A 17888-nucleotide genomic window follows, 5' to 3' on the forward strand; every position below is an offset into this window, starting at 1 on the left:
AGTACCCCCGGAGGCCAGGAAGGTCTGGGAAAGGCTGGCCAGGGGCAGGGGACCTACTGGGTCCTGCCCCTGGCCTGTGGGGCCTCTGAGCACAACCGGCCCTCTCCCACTGGAAGACCTCCCCGGCTGCCTCCAAAGTCCTGTTTGCCAACACTCCCACCCGCTGTTCACGCCAGACTTGCACAATGCTCCCAAGCCCGGGAGAAATGCGCTTCGGGGTGGTGCTCTCTCCGGGCCCTTGCCCCTGAGCCTGGGGGACAGGCAGGGGGAACACACTCCCAGGCCAAGGCAGAACGACATGCACACGTCTGTTCCTGCCCCCTACACCGGCAGAGAGTTCGGGGGAGCCAGAGACTGCCAGGCTGCTGCTGGGCTGGCTGCCTGTGTGCGACGGGGTAGAGCCGACCTAGGGGCAAGTTGGGCCTCTTGCTCTCCCTGCTGCCCTGAGGCTGCTGGGTCAAAGAGGTCTTGGGCATCCAGCCCTTTGCTGGTCCTTTCCCTCTGACGAGGCCCTCTGAGCTCCAGCACCTTGCAGTGTGCAGACAGCCCCTGCCGGCAACCTCCTCTCCAAGGAGGCCTCAACCGAGGCCTAGGCCCAGGGGAAAGGCACCAGCGGGGATGAGCCTGGGGAGGCGCCCGGGCATGTCTGGACCCAGGCCCCGCAGCCTGCCCCTTGGTGGGGTAGTACCCCCGGAGGCCAGGAAGGTCTGGGCAAGGCTGCCAGAGGCAAGGACACTGCTGGGTCCTGCCCCTGGCCTGTGGGGCCTCTGAGAACAACTGGCACTCTCCCGCTGGAAGACCTCCCCGGCTGCCTCCAAAGGCTGGTTTGCAAGCACTCAATCCCGCTGTTCACGCCAGCTGCGCACAATGCTCCCAAGCCCGGGAGAAAAGCATTTTGGGGTGGTGCTCACTCCGGGCTTTGGAAGACCTCCCCGGCTGCCTCCAAGGCCGGTTTGCAAGCACTTCTGCCTGCTGTTCCCGCCACCCGCGCACAATGCTCCCAAGCCCGGGAGAAAAGCGTTTCGGGGTGGTGTTCTCTCTGGGCCCAAGAAAGACCTCCCGGGCTGCCCCCAAATGCCGGTTTGCAAGCACTCCCACTCACTGTTCCCGCCATCCGTGCAAATGCTCCAAGCCCAGGAGAAAAGCCCTTCAGGGTGGTGCTCTCTCCCGGCCCTTGGAAGACCTCCCCGGCTGCCTCCAAAGGCTGGATTTCAAGTACTCCCTCCCGCTGTCCCGCCAGCCGCACACAATGCTCCCAATCACGGGAGAAAAGCGCTTCGGGGTGGTGCTCTCTACGGGCCCTTGGAAGACCTCCCCGTTTGTCTCCAAAGGCCGGTTTGCAAGCACTCATGCCCGCTGTTCCCGTCAGCCGCGCACAATGCTTCCAAGCCTAGGAGAAAAGCGCTTCGGGGTGGTGCTCTCTCCCGGCCCTTGGAAGACCTCCCCGGCTGCCTCCAAAGGCCGGTTTGCAAGCACTCAATCCCGCTGTTCCCGCCAGCCGCGCACAATGCTCCCAAGCCCGGGAGAAAAGCGCTTCGGGGTGGTGCTCTCTCCTGGCCCTTGGAAGACCTCCCCGGCTGCCTCCAAAGGCTGGTTTTCGAGAACTCCCTCCCGCTGACCCGCCAGCCGCACACAATGCTCCCAAGCCCGGGAGAAAAGCATTTTGGGGTGGTCTCTCTCCGGGCCCTTGGAAGACTCCCCGGCTGCCTCTAAAGGCCGGTTTGCAAGCACTCATGTCCTCTGTTCCCGACAGCCGCGAACAATGCTCCCAATTCCGTGAGAAAAGTGCTTCGGGATGGTGCTCTCTCCGGGCCCATGGAAGACCTCCCAAGCTGCCTCCAAAGGCCGGTTTGCAAGCACTCCCGCCCGCTGTTCCCGCCAGCCTCGCACAATGCTCCCAAGACCGGGAGAAAAGCGCTTCGGGGTGGTGTTCTCTCCGTGCCAATGGAGGACCTCCCTGGCTGCCCCCAAAGGCCGGTTTGCAAGCACTCCCACTCGCTGTTCCCGCCAGCCACGCACAATCCTCCAAAACCCCGGAGAAAAGCGCTTCGGGGTGGTGTTCTCTCCGTGCCCATGGAAGACCTCCCGGGGTGCCCCCAAAGGCCGGTTTGCAAGCACTCCCACTCGCTGTTCCCGCCATCCGCGCACAATGCTCCCAAGCCCGGGAGAAAAGCATTTTGGGGTGGTGCTCACACCGGGCCCTGGAAGACCTCCCCGGCTGCCTCCAAAGGACGGTTTTCAAGCACTCCTGCCTGCTGTTCCCGCCACCCGCGCAGAATGTTCCCAAGCGCGGGAGAAAAGCGCTTCAGGGTGGTGCTCTCTACAGGCCCTTGGAAGGCCTCCCCGGCTGCCTCCAAAGGCCGGTTTGCAAGGACTCCTTCCTGCTGTTCCCGCCAGCCACGCACAATGCTCCCAAGCCCGGGAGAAAAGCATTTTGGGGTGGTGCTCACTCCGGGCCCTTGGAAGACCTCCCCGGCTGCCTCCAATGGCCAGTTTGCAAGCACTCATGTCCGCTGTTCCCACCAGCCGCGCACAATGCTCCCAAGCCCGGGAGAAAAGCTTTTTGGGGTGGTGCTCACACCGGGCCCTGGAAGACCTCCCCGGCTGCCTCCAAAGGCCAGTTTTCAAGCACTCCTGCCTGCTGTTCCCGCCACCTGCGCACAATGCTCCTAAGCCCGGGAGAAAAGCGCTTCGGGGTGGTGCTCTCTCCGGGCCCTTGGAAGACCTCCCCGGTTGCCTCCAAAGGCCGGTTTGCAAGCACTCCTGCCTGCTGTTCCCGCCACGCGCGCACAATGCTCCCAAGCCCGGGAGAAAAGCGCTTCGGGGTGGTGCTCTCTCCGGGCCCTTGCCCCTGAGCCTGGGGGCAAGGCAGGGGGAACACACTCCCAGGCCAAGGCAGAACCACATGCCCACGTCTGTTCCTGTCCCCTGCACCGGCAGAGAGCTTGGGGGAGCCAGAGTCTGTCAGGCAGCTGCTGAGTTGGCCGCCTGTGTGGGAAGGGGCAGAGCCGCCCTAGGGGCAAGTTGGGCCTCTTGCTCTCCCTGCTGCCCTGAGGCTGCTGGGCCAAAGACGTCTTGGGCATCCAGCCCCTTACTGGTCCCTTCCCTCTGACGAGGCCCTCTGAGCTCCAGCACCTTGCAGTGTGGAGACAGCCCCTGCCAGCAACCTCCTCTCCAAGGAGGCCTCAACCGAGGCCTAGGCCCAGGGGAAAGGCACCAGCGGGGATGAGCCTGGGGAGGCGCCCGGGCATGTCTTGACACAGGCCCCGCAGCCTGCCCCTTGGTGGGGCAGTACCCCCGGAGGCCAGGAAGGTCTGGGCAAGGCTGGCCAGGGGCAGGGGCCCTGCTGGGTCCTGCCCCTGGCCTGTGGGGCCTCTGAGCACAACTGGCCCTCTCCCACTGGAAGACCTCCCCGGCTGCCTCCAAAGGCCGGTTTGCAAGCGCTCCCGCCCACTGTTCCCAGCAGGCGTGCACAATGCTCCCAAGCCCGGGAAAAAAGCGCTTCAGGGTGGTGCTCTCTCCGGGCCCTTGCCCCTGAGCCTGGGGGCAAGGCAGGGTGTCCACACTCCCAGGACAAGGCAGAACCACATGCACACGTCTGATCTGCCCCCTGAACCGGCAGAGAGCTCGGGGGAGCCAGAGTCTGTCAGGCAGCTGCTGGGCTGGCCGCCTGTGTGGGAAGGGGCAGAGCCGACCTAGGGGCAAGTTGGGCCTCTTGCTCTCCCTGCTGCCCTGAGGCTGCTGGGCCAAAGAGGTCTTGGGCATCCAGCCCCTTGCTGGTCCCTTCCCTCGGACGAGGCCCTCTGAGCTCCAGCACCTTGCAGTGTGGAGACAGCCCCTGCCAGCAACCTCCTCTCCAAGGAGTCCTCAACCGAGGCCTAGGCCCAGGGGAATGGCACCAGCGGGGATGAGCCTGGGGAGGCGCCCGGGCATGTCTGGACCCAGTCCCCGCAGCCTGCCCCTTGGTGGGGCAGTACCCCCGGAGGCCAGGAAGGTCTGGGCAAGGCTGCCAGGGGCAGGGACACTGCTGGGTCCTGCCCCTGGCCTGTGGGGCGTCTGAGCACAACCGGCACTCTCCCGCTGGAAGACCTCCCCGTCTGCCTCGAAAGGCCGGTTTGCAAGCACTCCCGCCCGCTGTTCCCGCCAGGCACGCACAATGCTCCCAAGCCCGGGAGAAAAGCGCTTCGGGGTGGTGCTCTCACCGGGCCCTTGCCCCTGAGCCTGGGGGCCAGGCAGGGGGAACACACTCCCAGGCCAAGGCAGAACAACATGCACACGTCTGTTCCTGCCCCCTACACCGGCAGAGAGCTCGGGGGAGCCAGAGACTGCCAGGCTGCTGCTGGGCTGGCCGCCTGTGTGGGACGGGGCAGAGCCGACCTAGGGGCAAGTTGGGCCTCTTGCTCTCCCTGCTGCCCAGAGGCTGCTGGGTCAAAGAGGTCTTGGGCATCCAGCCCTTTGCTGGTCCCTTCCCTCTGACGAGGCCCTCTGAGCTCCAGCACCTTGCAGTGTGGAGACAGCCCCTGCCAGCAACCTCCTCTCCAAGGAGGCCTCAACCGAGGCCTAGGCCCAGGGGAAAGGCACCAGCGGGGATGAGCCTGGGGAGGCGCCCGGGGATGTCTGGACCCAGTCCCCGCAGCCTGCCCCTTGGTGGGGCAGTACCCCCGGAGGCCAGGAAGGTCTGGGCAAGGCTGGCCAGGGTCAGGGGCCCTGCTGGGTCCTGCCCCTGGCCAGTGGGGCCTCTGAGCACAACCGGCCCTCTCCCACTGGAAGAACTCCCCGGCTGCCTCCAAAGTCCTGTTTGCTAACACTCCCGCCCGCTGTTCACGCCAGGCTCGCACAATGCTCCCAAGCCCGGGAGAAAAGCGCATTGGGGTGGTTCTCTCTCCGGGCCCTTGCCCCTGAGCCTGGGGGCAAGGCACGGGGAACACACTCCCTGGCCAAGGCAGAACCACATGCCCACGTCTGTTCCTGTCCCCTGCACCGGCAGAGATCTTGGGGGAGCCAGAGTCTGGCAGGCAGCTGCTGGGTTGGCCGCCTGTGTGGGAAGGGGCAGAGCCGACCTAGGGGCAAGTTGGGCCTCTTGCTCTCCCTGCTGCCCTGAGGCTGCTGGGCCAAAGACGTCTTGGGCATCCAGCCCCTTACTGGTCCCTTCCCTCTGACGAGGCCCTCTGAGCTCCAGCACCTTGCAGTGTGGAGACAGCCCCTGCCAGCAACCGCCTCTCCAAGGAGGCCTCAACCGAGGCCTAGGCCCAGGGGAAAGGCACCAGCGGGGATGAGCCAGGGGAGGCGCCCGAGCATGTCTGGACCCAGTCCCCGCAGCCTGCCCCTTGGTGGGGCAGTACCCCCGGAGGCCAGGAAGGTCTGGGCAAGGCTGGCCAGGGGCAGGGGCCCTGCTGCGTCCTGCCCCTGGCCTGTGGGGCCTCTGAGCACAACCGGCCCTCTCCCACTGGAAGACCTCCCCGGCTGCCTCCAAAGGCCGGTTTGCAAGCGCTCCCGCCCACTGTTCCCAGCAGGCGTGCACAATGCTCCCAAGCCCGGGAGAAAAGCGCTTCAGGGTGGTGCTCTCTCCGGGCCCTTGCCCCTGAGCCTGGGGTCAAGGCACGGTGTCCACACTCCCAGGCCAAGTCAGAACCACATGCACACGTCTGTTCCTGCCCCCTGCACCGGCAGAGAGCTCGGGGGAGCCAGAGTCTGTCAGGCAGCTGCTGGGCTGGCCGCCTGTGTGGGAAGTGCCAAAGCCGACCTAGGGGCAAGTTGGGCCTCTTGCCCTCCCTGCTGCCCTGAGGCTGCTTGGCCAAAGAGGTCTTGGGCATCCAACCCCTTGCTGGTCCCTTCCCTCTGACGAGGCCCTCTGAGCTCCAGCACCTTGCAGTGTGGAGACAGCCCCTGCCAGCAACCTCCTCTCCAAGGAGGCCTAAACCGAGGCCTAGGCACAGGGGAAATGCACCAGCGGGGATGAGCCTGGGGAGGCGCCCGGGCATGTATGGACCCAGTCCCCGCAGCCTGCCCCTTGGTGGGGCAGTACCCCCGGAGGCGAGGAAGGTCTGGGAAAGGCTGGCCAGGGGCAGGGGACTTACTGGGTCCTGCCCCTGGCCTGTGGGGCCTCTGAGCACAACCGGCCCTCTCCCACTGGAAGACGTCCCCGGCTGCCTCCAAAGGCCGGTTTGCAAGCACTCCCGCCCACTGTTCCAACCAAGGGCGCACAACGCTCCCAAGCCCGGGAGAAAATCGCCTCGGGGTGGTACTCTCTCCGGGCCCTTTCCCCTGAGCCTGGGGGCCAGGCAGGGTGTCCACACTCCCAGGCCAAGGCAGAACGACATGCACACGTCTGTTCCTGCCCCATGCACCGGCAGAGAGCTCGGGGGAGCCAAAGTCTGTCAGGCAGCTGCTGGGCTGGCCGCCTGTGTGGGAAGGGGCAGAGCCGACCTAGGGGCAAGTTGGGCCTCTTGCTCTCCCTGCTGCCCTGAGGCTGCTGGGTCAAAGAGGTCTTGGGCATCCAGCCCTTTGCTGGTCCCTTCCCTCTGACGAGGCCCTCTGAGCTCCAGCACCTTGCAGTGTGGAGACAGCCCCTGCCAGCAACCTCCTCTCCAAAGAGGCCTCAACCGAGGCCTACGCCCAGGGGAAAAGCACCAGCGGGGATGATCCTGGGGAGGCGCACGGACATGTCTGGACCCAGTCCCCGCAGCCTGCCCCTTGGTGGGGCAGTACCCCCGGAGGCCAGGAAGGTCTGGGCAAGGCTGGCCAGGGGCAGGGGCCCTGCTGGGCCCTGCCCCTGGCCTGTGAGGCCTCTGAGCACAACCGGCCCGCTCCCACTGGAAGACCTCCCCAGCTGCCTCCAAAGTCCTGTTTGCAAACACTCCCGCCCGCTGTTCACGCCAGGCTCGCACAATGCTCCCAAGCCCGGGAGAAAAGCGCTTCGGGGTGGTGCTCTCTCCGGGCCCTTGCCCCTGAGCCTGGGGGCCAGGCAGTGGGTCCACACTCCCAGACCAAGTCAGAACCACATGCACACGTCTGTTCCTGACCCCTGCACCGGCAGAGAGCTCTGGGGAGCCAGAGTCTGTCAGGCAAGTGCTGGGCTGGCCGCCTGTGTGGGAAGGGTTAGAGCCGACCTAGGGGCAAGTTGGGCCTCTTCCTCTCCCTGCTGCCCTGAGGCTGCTGGGCCAAAGAGGTCTTGGGCATCCAGCCCCTTGCTGGTCCCTTCCCTCTGACGAGGCCCTCTGAGCTCCAGCACCTTGCAGTGTGGAGACAGCCCCTGCCAGCAACCTCCTCTCCAATGAGGCCTCAACCGAGGCCTAGGCCTAGGGGAAAGACACCAGCGGGGATGAGCCTGGGGAGGCGCACGGACATGTCTGGACCCAGTCCCCGCAGCCTGCCCCTTGGTGGGGCAGTACCCCCGGAGGCCATGAAGGTCTGTGCAAGGCTGCCAGGGGCAGGGGACCTGCTGGGTCCTGCCCCTGGCCTGTTGGACGTCTGAGCACAACCGGCACTCTCGCGCTGGAAGACCTCCCCGTCTGCCTCCAAAGGCCGGTTTGCAAGCACTCCCGCCCGCTGTTCCCGCCAGGCACGCACAATGCTCCCAAGCCCGGGAGAAAAGCGCTTCGGGGTGGTGCTCTCTCCGGGCCCTTGCCCCTAAGCCTGCGGGCCAGGCAGGGGGAACACACTCCCAGGCCAAGACAGAACGACATGAACACGTCTGTTCCTGCCCCCTACACCGGCAGAGAGCTCGGGGGAGCCAGAGTCTCTCAGGCAGGTGCTGGGCTGGCCGCCTGTGTGGGAAGGGGCAGAGCCGACCTAGGGGCAAGTTGGGCCTCTTGCTCTCCCTGCTGCCCTGAGGCTGCTGGGCCAAAGACGTCTTGGGCATCCAGCCCTTTGCTGGTCCCTTCCCTCTGACGAGGCCCTCTGAGCTCCAGCACCTTGCAGTGTGGAGACAGCACCTGCCAGCAATCTCCTCTCCAAGGAGGCCTCAACCGAGACCTAGGCCCAGGGGAAAAGCACCAGCGGGGATGAGCCTGGGGAGGCGCCCGGGCATGTCTGGACCCAGTCCCCGCAGCCTGCCCCTTGGTGGGGCAGTACCCCTGGAGGCCAGGAAGGTCTGGGCAAGTCTGACCAGGGGCAGGGGACCTGCTGGGTCCTGCCCCTGGCCTGTGGGGCCTCTGAGCACAACCGGCCCTCTCCCACTGGAAGACCTCCCCGGCTGCCTCCAAAGGCCGTTTTGCACGCACTCCCGCCCACTGTTCCCACCAAGTGCGCACAATGCTCCCAAGCCCGGGAGAAAAGCGCTTCGGGGTGGTGCTCTCTCCGGGTCCTTGCCCCTGAGCCTGGGGGCCAGGCAGGGGGAACACACTCCCAGGCCAAGGCAGAACCACATGCACACGTCTGTTCCTGACCCCTGCACCGGCAGAGAGCTCGGGGGAGCCAGAGTCTGTCAGGAAGCTGCTGGGCTGGCCGCCTTTGTGGGAAGGGGCAGAGCCGACCTAGGGGCAAGTTGGGCCTCTTGCTCTCCCTGCTGCCCTGAGGCTGCTGGGCCAAAGAGGTCTTGGGCATCCAGCCCTTTGCTTGTCCCTTCCCTCTGACGAGGCCCTCTGAGCTCCAGCACCTTGCAGTGTGGAGACAGCCCCTGCCAGCAACCTCCTCTCCAAGGAGGCCTCAACCGAGACCTAGGACCAGGGGAAAGGCACCAGCGGGGATGAGCCTGGGGAGGCGCCCGGGCATGTCTGGACCCAGTCCCCGCAGCCTGCCCCTTGGTGGGGCAGTACCCCCGGAGGCCAGGAAGGTCTGGGAAAGGCTGGCCAGGGGCAGGGGACCTACTGGGTCCTGCCCCTGGCCTGTGGGGCCTCTGAGCACAACCGGCCCTCTCCCACTGGAAGACCTCCCCGGCTGCCTCCAAAGTCCTGTTTGCCAACACTCCCACCCGCTGTTCACGCCAGACTTGCACAATGCTCCCAAGCCCGGGAGAAATGCGCTTCGGGGTGGTGCTCTCTCCGGGCCCTTGCCCCTGAGCCTGGGGGACAGGCAGGGGGAACACACTCCCAGGCCAAGGCAGAACGACATGCACACGTCTGTTCCTGCCCCCTACACCGGCAGAGAGTTCGGGGGAGCCAGAGACTGCCAGGCTGCTGCTGGGCTGGCTGCCTGTGTGCGACGGGGTAGAGCCGACCTAGGGGCAAGTTGGGCCTCTTGCTCTCCCTGCTGCCCTGAGGCTGCTGGGTCAAAGAGGTCTTGGGCATCCAGCCCTTTGCTGGTCCTTTCCCTCTGACGAGGCCCTCTGAGCTCCAGCACCTTGCAGTGTGCAGACAGCCCCTGCCGGCAACCTCCTCTCCAAGGAGGCCTCAACCGAGGCCTAGGCCCAGGGGAAAGGCACCAGCGGGGATGAGCCTGGGGAGGCGCCCGGGCATGTCTGGACCCAGGCCCCGCAGCCTGCCCCTTGGTGGGGTAGTACCCCCGGAGGCCAGGAAGGTCTGGGCAAGGCTGCCAGAGGCAAGGACACTGCTGGGTCCTGCCCCTGGCCTGTGGGGCCTCTGAGAACAACTGGCACTCTCCCGCTGGAAGACCTCCCCGGCTGCCTCCAAAGGCTGGTTTGCAAGCACTCAATCCCGCTGTTCACGCCAGCTGCGCACAATGCTCCCAAGCCCGGGAGAAAAGCATTTTGGGGTGGTGCTCACTCCGGGCTTTGGAAGACCTCCCCGGCTGCCTCCAAGGCCGGTTTGCAAGCACTTCTGCCTGCTGTTCCCGCCACCCGCGCACAATGCTCCCAAGCCCGGGAGAAAAGCGTTTCGGGGTGGTGTTCTCTCTGGGCCCAAGAAAGACCTCCCGGGCTGCCCCCAAATGCCGGTTTGCAAGCACTCCCACTCACTGTTCCCGCCATCCGTGCAAATGCTCCAAGCCCAGGAGAAAAGCCCTTCAGGGTGGTGCTCTCTCCCGGCCCTTGGAAGACCTCCCCGGCTGCCTCCAAAGGCTGGATTTCAAGTACTCCCTCCCGCTGTCCCGCCAGCCGCACACAATGCTCCCAATCACGGGAGAAAAGCGCTTCGGGGTGGTGCTCTCTACGGGCCCTTGGAAGACCTCCCCGTTTGTCTCCAAAGGCCGGTTTGCAAGCACTCATGCCCGCTGTTCCCGTCAGCCGCGCACAATGCTTCCAAGCCTAGGAGAAAAGCGCTTCGGGGTGGTGCTCTCTCCCGGCCCTTGGAAGACCTCCCCGGCTGCCTCCAAAGGCCGGTTTGCAAGCACTCAATCCCGCTGTTCCCGCCAGCCGCGCACAATGCTCCCAAGCCCGGGAGAAAAGCGCTTCGGGGTGGTGCTCTCTCCTGGCCCTTGGAAGACCTCCCCGGCTGCCTCCAAAGGCTGGTTTTCGAGAACTCCCTCCCGCTGACCCGCCAGCCGCACACAATGCTCCCAAGCCCGGGAGAAAAGCATTTTGGGGTGGTCTCTCTCCGGGCCCTTGGAAGACTCCCCGGCTGCCTCTAAAGGCCGGTTTGCAAGCACTCATGTCCTCTGTTCCCGACAGCCGCGAACAATGCTCCCAATTCCGTGAGAAAAGTGCTTCGGGATGGTGCTCTCTCCGGGCCCATGGAAGACCTCCCAAGCTGCCTCCAAAGGCCGGTTTGCAAGCACTCCCGCCCGCTGTTCCCGCCAGCCTCGCACAATGCTCCCAAGACCGGGAGAAAAGCGCTTCGGGGTGGTGTTCTCTCCGTGCCAATGGAGGACCTCCCTGGCTGCCCCCAAAGGCCGGTTTGCAAGCACTCCCACTCGCTGTTCCCGCCAGCCACGCACAATCCTCCAAAACCCCGGAGAAAAGCGCTTCGGGGTGGTGTTCTCTCCGTGCCCATGGAAGACCTCCCGGGGTGCCCCCAAAGGCCGGTTTGCAAGCACTCCCACTCGCTGTTCCCGCCATCCGCGCACAATGCTCCCAAGCCCGGGAGAAAAGCATTTTGGGGTGGTGCTCACACCGGGCCCTGGAAGACCTCCCCGGCTGCCTCCAAAGGACGGTTTTCAAGCACTCCTGCCTGCTGTTCCCGCCACCCGCGCAGAATGTTCCCAAGCGCGGGAGAAAAGCGCTTCAGGGTGGTGCTCTCTACAGGCCCTTGGAAGGCCTCCCCGGCTGCCTCCAAAGGCCGGTTTGCAAGGACTCCTTCCTGCTGTTCCCGCCAGCCACGCACAATGCTCCCAAGCCCGGGAGAAAAGCATTTTGGGGTGGTGCTCACTCCGGGCCCTTGGAAGACCTCCCCGGCTGCCTCCAATGGCCAGTTTGCAAGCACTCATGTCCGCTGTTCCCACCAGCCGCGCACAATGCTCCCAAGCCCGGGAGAAAAGCTTTTTGGGGTGGTGCTCACACCGGGCCCTGGAAGACCTCCCCGGCTGCCTCCAAAGGCCAGTTTTCAAGCACTCCTGCCTGCTGTTCCCGCCACCTGCGCACAATGCTCCTAAGCCCGGGAGAAAAGCGCTTCGGGGTGGTGCTCTCTCCGGGCCCTTGGAAGACCTCCCCGGTTGCCTCCAAAGGCCGGTTTGCAAGCACTCCTGCCTGCTGTTCCCGCCACGCGCGCACAATGCTCCCAAGCCCGGATGAAAAGCATTTTGGGGTAGTGTTCTCTCCGGGCGCTTGGAAGACCTCCCGGGCGGCCTCCAAAGGCCGGTTTGCAAGCACTCATATCCGCTGTTCCCGACAGCCGCACACAATGCTCCCAAGCCCGGGAGAAAAGCATTTTGGGGTGGTGATCAGTCCGGGCCCTTGGAAGACCTCCCCGGCTGCCTCCAAAGGACAGTTTGCAAGAACTCATGCCCGCTGTTCCCGCCAGGCACGCACAATGCTCCCAAGCCCGGGAGAAAAGCGCTTCGGGGTGGTGCTCTCACCGGGCCCTTGCCCCTGAGCCTGGGGGCAATGCAGGGGGAACACACACCCAGGCCAAGGCAGAACCACATGTAAACGTCTGTTCCTGGTCCCTGCACCGGCAGAGAGCTCGGGGGAGCCAGAGTATGCCAGGCAGCTGCTGGGTTGGCGGCCTGTGTGGAAAGGGGCAGAGCCGACCTAGGGGCAAGTTGGGCCTCTTGCTCTCCCTGCTGCCCTGAGGCTGCTGGGCCAAAGAGGTCTTGGGCATCCAGCCCCTTGCTGGTCCCTTCCCTCTGATGAGGCCCTCTGAGCTCCAGCACCTTGCAGTGTGGAGACAGCCCCTACCAGCAACCTCCTCTCCAAGGAGGCCTCAACCGAGGCCTAGGCCCAGGGGAAAGGCACCAGCGGGGATGAGCCTGGGGAGGCGCCCGGGCATGTCTGGACCCAGTCCCCGCAGCCTGCCCCTTGGTGGGGCAGTACCCCCGGAGGCCAGGAAGGTCTGGGCAAGGCTGCCAGGGGCAGGGACACTGCTGGGTCCTGCCCCTGGCCTGTGGGGCGTCTGAGCATAACCAGCACCCTCCCGCTGGAAGACCTCCCCGTCTGCCTCCAAAGGCCTGTTTGCAAGCACTCCCACCCGCTGTTCCCGCCAGGCACGCACAATGATCCCAAGCCCGGGAGAAAAGCGCTTCGGGGTGGTGCTCTCCTCGGGCCCTTGCCCCTGAGCCTGGGGGCCAGGCAGGTGGAACACACTCCCAGGCCAAGGGAGAACGACATGCACACGTCTGTTGCTGCCCCCTACACCGGCAGAGAGCTCGGGGGAGCCAGAGTCTGTCAGGCAGGTGCTGGGCTGGCCGCCTGTGTGGGAAGTGGCAGAGCCGACCTAGGGGCATGTTGGGCCTCTGCTCTCCCTGCTGCCCTGAGGCTGCTGGGCCAAAGAGGTCTTGGGCATCCAGCCCCTTGCTGGTCCCTTCCCTCTGACGAGGCCCTCTGAGCTCCAGCACCTTGCAGTGTGGAGACAGCCCCTGCCAGCAACCTCCTTTCCAAGGAGGCCTCAACCGAGGCCTAGCCCCAGGGGAAAGGCACCAGCTGGGAAGAGCCTGGGGAGGCGCCCGGGCATGTCTGGACCCAGTCCCCGCAGCCTGCCCCTTGGTGAGGCAGTACCCCCGGAGGCCAGGAAGGTCTGGGCAAGGCTGGTCAGGGGCAGGGGCCCTGCTGGGCCCTGCCCCTGGCCTGTGGGGCCTCTGAGCACAACCGGCCCTCTCCCACTGGAAGACCTCCCCGGGTGCCTCCAAAGGCCGGTTTGCCAACACTCCCGCCCGCTGTTCCCGCCAGGCACGCACAATTCTCCCAAGCCCGGGAGAAAAGCGCTTCGGGGTGGTGCTCTCTCCGGGCCCTTGCCCATGAGCCTGGGGGCAAGGCAGGGAGAACACACTCCCAGGCCAAGGCAGAACCACATGCCCACGTCTGTTCCTGTCCCCTGCACCGGCAGAGAGCATGGGGGAGCCAGAGTCTGTCAGGCAGCTGCTGGGTTGGCCGCCTGTGTGGGAAGGGGCAGAGCCGAATAGGGGCAAGTTGGGCCTCTTGCTCTCCCTGCTGCCCTGAGGCTGCTGGGCCAAAGATGTCTTGGGCATCCAGCCCTTTACTGGTCCCTTCTCTCTGGCGAGGCTCTCTGAGCTGCAGCACCTTGCAGTGTGGAGACAGCCCCTGCCAGCAACCTCCTCTCCAAGGAGGCCTCAACCGAGGCCTAGGCCCAGGGGAAAGGCACCAGCGGGGATGAGCCAGGGGAGGCGCCCGAGCATGTCTGGACCCAGTCCCCGCAGCCTGCCCCTTGGTGGGGCAGTACCCCCGGAGGCCAGGAAGGTCTGGGCAAGGCTGGCCAGGGGCAGGGGCCCTGCTGGGTCCTGCCCCTGGCCTGTGGGGCCTCTGAGCACAACCGGCCCTCTCCCACTGGAAGACCTCCCCGGCTGCCTCCAAAGGCCGGTTTGCAAGCGCTCCCGCCCACTGTTCCCAGCAGGCGTGCACAATGCTCCTAAGCCCGGGAGAAAAGCGCTTCGGGGTGGTGCTCTCTCCGGGCCCTTGCCCCTGAGCCTGGGGGCAAGGCAGGGTGTCCACACTCCCAGGCCAAGGCAGAACCACATGCACACGTCTGATCTGCCCCCTGCACCGGCAGAGAGCTCGGGGGAGCCAGAGTCTGTCAGGCAGCTGCTGGGCTGGCCGCCTGTGTGGGAAGGGGCAGAGCCGACCTAGGGGCAAGTTGGGCCTCTTGCTCTCCCTGCTGCCCTGAGGCTGCTGGGCCAAAGAGGTTTTGGGCATCCAGCCCCTTGCTGGTCCCTTCCCTCTGATGAGGCCCTCTGAGCTCCAGCACCTTGCAGTGTGGAGACAGCCCCTGCCAGCAACCTCCTCTCCAAGGAGGCCTCAACCGAGGCCTAGGCCCAGGGGAAAGGCACCAGCGGGGATGAGCCTAGGGAGGCGCCCGGGCATGACTGGACCCAGGCCCGCAGCCTGCCCCTTGGTGGGGCAGTACCCCCGGAGGCCAGGAAGGTCTGGGCAAGGCTGGCCAGGGGCAGGGGCCCTGCTGGGTCCTGTCCCTGGCCTGTAGGGCCTCTGAGCACAACCGGCCCTCTCCCACTGGAAGACCTCCCCGGCTGCCTCCAAAGGCCAGTTTGCCAACACTCCTGCCCGCTGTTCCCGCCAGGCACGCACAATGCTCCCAAGCCCAGGAGAAAAGCGCGTCGGGGTGGTGGTCTCTCCGGGCCCCTGCCCGTGAGCCTGGGGGCCAGGCAGGGGATCCACAGTCCCAGGCCAAGGCAAAACCACATGCACACGTCTGTTCCTGCCCCCTCCACCGGCAGAGAGCTGGGGGGAGCCAGAGTCTGTCAGGCAGCTGCTGGGCTGGCCGCCTGTGTGGGAAGGGGCAGAGCCGAACTAGGGGCAAGTTGGGCCTCTTGCTCTCCCTGCTGCCCTGAGGCTGCTGGGCCAAAGAGGTCTTGGGCATCCAGCCCCTTGCTGGTCCCTTCCCTCTGACAAGGCCCTCTGAGCTCCAGCACCTTGCAGTGTGGAGACAGCCCCTGCCAGCAACCTCCTCTCCAAGGAGGCCTCAACCGAGGCCTAGGCCCAGGGGAAAGGCACCAGCGGGGATGAGCCAGTGGAGGCGCACGGGCATGTCTGGACCCAGTCCCCGCAGCCTGCCCCTTGGTGGGGCAGTACCCCCGGAGGCCAGGAAGGTCTGGGCAAGGCTGGCCAGGGGCAGGGGCCCTGCTGGGTCCTGCCCCTGGCCTGTGGGGCCTCTGAGCACAACCGGCCCTCTCCCAATGGAAGACCTCCCCGGCTGCCTCCAAAGGCCGGTTTGCCAACACTCCCGCCCGCTGTTCCCGCCAGGCACGCACAATGCTCCCAAGCCCGGGAGAAAAGCGCTTCGGGGTGTTGCTCTCTCCGGGCCCTTGCCCCTGAGCCTGGGGTCCAGGCTGTGTGTCCACACTCCCAGACCAAGGCAGAACCACATGCACACGTCTGTTCCTGACCCCTGCACCGGCAGAGCGCTCGGGGGAGCCACAGTCTGTCAGGCAGCTGCTGGGTTGGCTGCCTGTGTGGGAAGGGGCAGAGCCGACCTAGGGGCAAGTTGGGCCTCTTCCTCTCCCTGCTGCCCTGAGGCTGCTGGGCCAAAGAGGTCTTGGGCATCCAGCCCCTTGCTGGTCCCTTCCCTCTGACGAGGCCCTCTGAGCTCCAGCACCTTGCAGTGTGGAGACAGCCCCTGCCAGCAACCTCCTCTCCAAGGAGGCCTCAACCGAGGCCTAGGACCAGGGGAAAGGCACCAGCGGGGATGAGCCTGGGGAGGCGCCCGGGCATGTCTGGACCCAGTCCCCGCAGCCTGCCCCTTGGTGGGATAGTAACCCCGGAGTCCAGGAGGGTCTGGGCAAGGCTGCCAGGGGCAGGGACACTGCTGGGTCCTGCCCCTGGCCTGTGGGGCGTCTGAGCACAACCGGCACTCTCCCGCTGGAAGACCTCCCTGGCTGCCTCCAAAGGCCGGTTTGCAAGCACTCCCGCGCGCTGTTCCCGCCAGGCACGCACAATGCTACCAAGCCCGAGAGAAAAGCGCTTCGGGGTGGTGCTCTCTCCGGACCCTTGCCCCTGAGCCTGGGGGACAGGCAGGGGGAACACACTCCCAGGCCAAGGCAGAACGACATGCACACGTCTGTTCCTGCCCCCTACACCGGCAGAGAGATCGGGGGAGCCAGAGACTGCCAGGCTGCTGCTGGGCTGGCTGCCTGTCTGGGACGGGGCAGAGCCGACCTAGGGGCAAGTTGGGCCTCTTGCTCTCCCTGCTGCCCTGAGGCTGCTGGGTCAAAGAGGTCTTGGGCATCCAGCCCTTTGCTGGTCCCTTCCCTCTGACGAGGCCCTCTGAGCTCCAGCACCTTGCAGTGTGGAGACAGCCCCTGCCAGCAACCTCCTCTCCAAAGAGGCCTCAACCGAGGCCTACGCCCAGGGGAAAGGCACCAGCGGGGATGATCCTGGGGAGGCGCACGGACATGTCTGGACCCAGTCACCGCAGCCTGCCCCTTGGTGGGGCAGTACCCCCGGAGGCCAGGAAGGTCTGGGCAAGGCTGGCCAGGGGCAGGGGCCCTGCTGGGTCCTGCCCCTGGCCTGTGGGGCCTCTGAGCCCAACCGGCCCTCTCCCACTGGAAGACCTCCCCGGCTGCTTCCAAAGGCCGGTTTGCAAGCGCTCCCGCCCACTGTTCCCAGCAGGCGTGGACAATGCTCCCAAGCCCGGGAGAAAAGCGCTTCAGGGTGGTGCTCTCTCTGGGCCCTTGCCCCTGAGCCTGGGGGCAAGGCAGGGTGTCCACACTCCCAGGCCAAGGCAGAACCACATGCACACGTCTGATCTGCGCCCTGCACCGGCAGAGAGCTCGGGGGAGCCAGAGTCTGTCAGGCAGCTGCTGGGCTGGCCGCCTGTGTGGGAAGGGGCAGAGCCGACCTAGGGGCAAGTTGGGCCTCTTGCTCTCCCTGCTGCCCTGAGGCTGCTGGGCCAAAGAGGTCTTGGCCATCCAGCCCCTTGCTGGTCCCTTCCCTCTGACGAAGCCCTCTGAGCTCCAGCACCTTGCAGTGTGGAGACAGCCCCTGCCAGCAACCTCCTCTCCAAGGAGGCCTCAACCGAGGCCTAGGCCCAGGGGAAAGGCACCAGCGGGGATGAGCCTGGGGAGACGCCCGGGCATGACTGGACCCAGGCCCGCAGCCTGCCCCTTGGTGGGGCAGTACCCCCGGAGGCCAGGAAGGTCTGGGCAAGGCTGGCCAGGGGCAGGGGCCCTGCTGGGTCCTGCCCCTGGCCTGTGGGGCCTCTGAGCACAACCGGCCCTCTCCCACTGGAAGACCTCCCCGGCTGCCTCCAAAGGCCGGTTTGCCAACACTCCCGCCCGCTGTTCTCGCCAGGCACGCACAATTCTCCCAAGCCCGGGAGAAAAGCGCTTCGGTGTGTTGCTCTCTCCGAGCCCTTGCCCCTGAGTGTGGGGGCCAGGCAGTGGTTCCACACTCCCAGACCAAGGCAGAACCACATGCACACGTCTGTTCCTGACCCCTGCACCGGCAGAGAGCTCGGGGGAGCCAGAGTCTGTCAGGCAGCTGCTGGGCTGGCCGCCAGTGTGGGAAGGGGCAGAGCCGACCTAGGGGCAAGTTGGGCCTCTTCCTCTCCCTGCTGCCCTAAGGCTGCTTGGCCAAAGAGGTCTTGGGCATCCAGTCCCTTGCTGGTCCCTTCCCTCTGACGAGGCCCTCTGAGCTCCAGCACCTTGCAGTGTGGAGACAGCCCCTGCCAGCAACTTCCGCTCCAAGGAGGCCTCAACCGAGGCCTAGGCCCAGGGGAAAGGCACCAGCGGGGATGAGCCAGTGGAGGCGCAAGGGCATGTCTGGACCCAGTCCCCGCAGCCTGCCCCTTGGTGGGGCAGTACCCCCGGAGGCCAGGAAGGTCTGGGCAAGGCTGCCAGGGGCAGGGACACTGCTGGGTCCTGCCCCTGGCCTGTGGGGCGTCTGAGCACAACCGGCACTCTCCCGCTGGAAGACCTGCCCGGCTGCCTCC

This window comes from Dama dama, unplaced genomic scaffold, assembly GCF_033118175.1.
Source record: "Dama dama isolate Ldn47 unplaced genomic scaffold, ASM3311817v1 ptg000064l, whole genome shotgun sequence".
Classification (NCBI taxonomy): domain Eukaryota; kingdom Metazoa; phylum Chordata; class Mammalia; order Artiodactyla; family Cervidae; genus Dama; species Dama dama.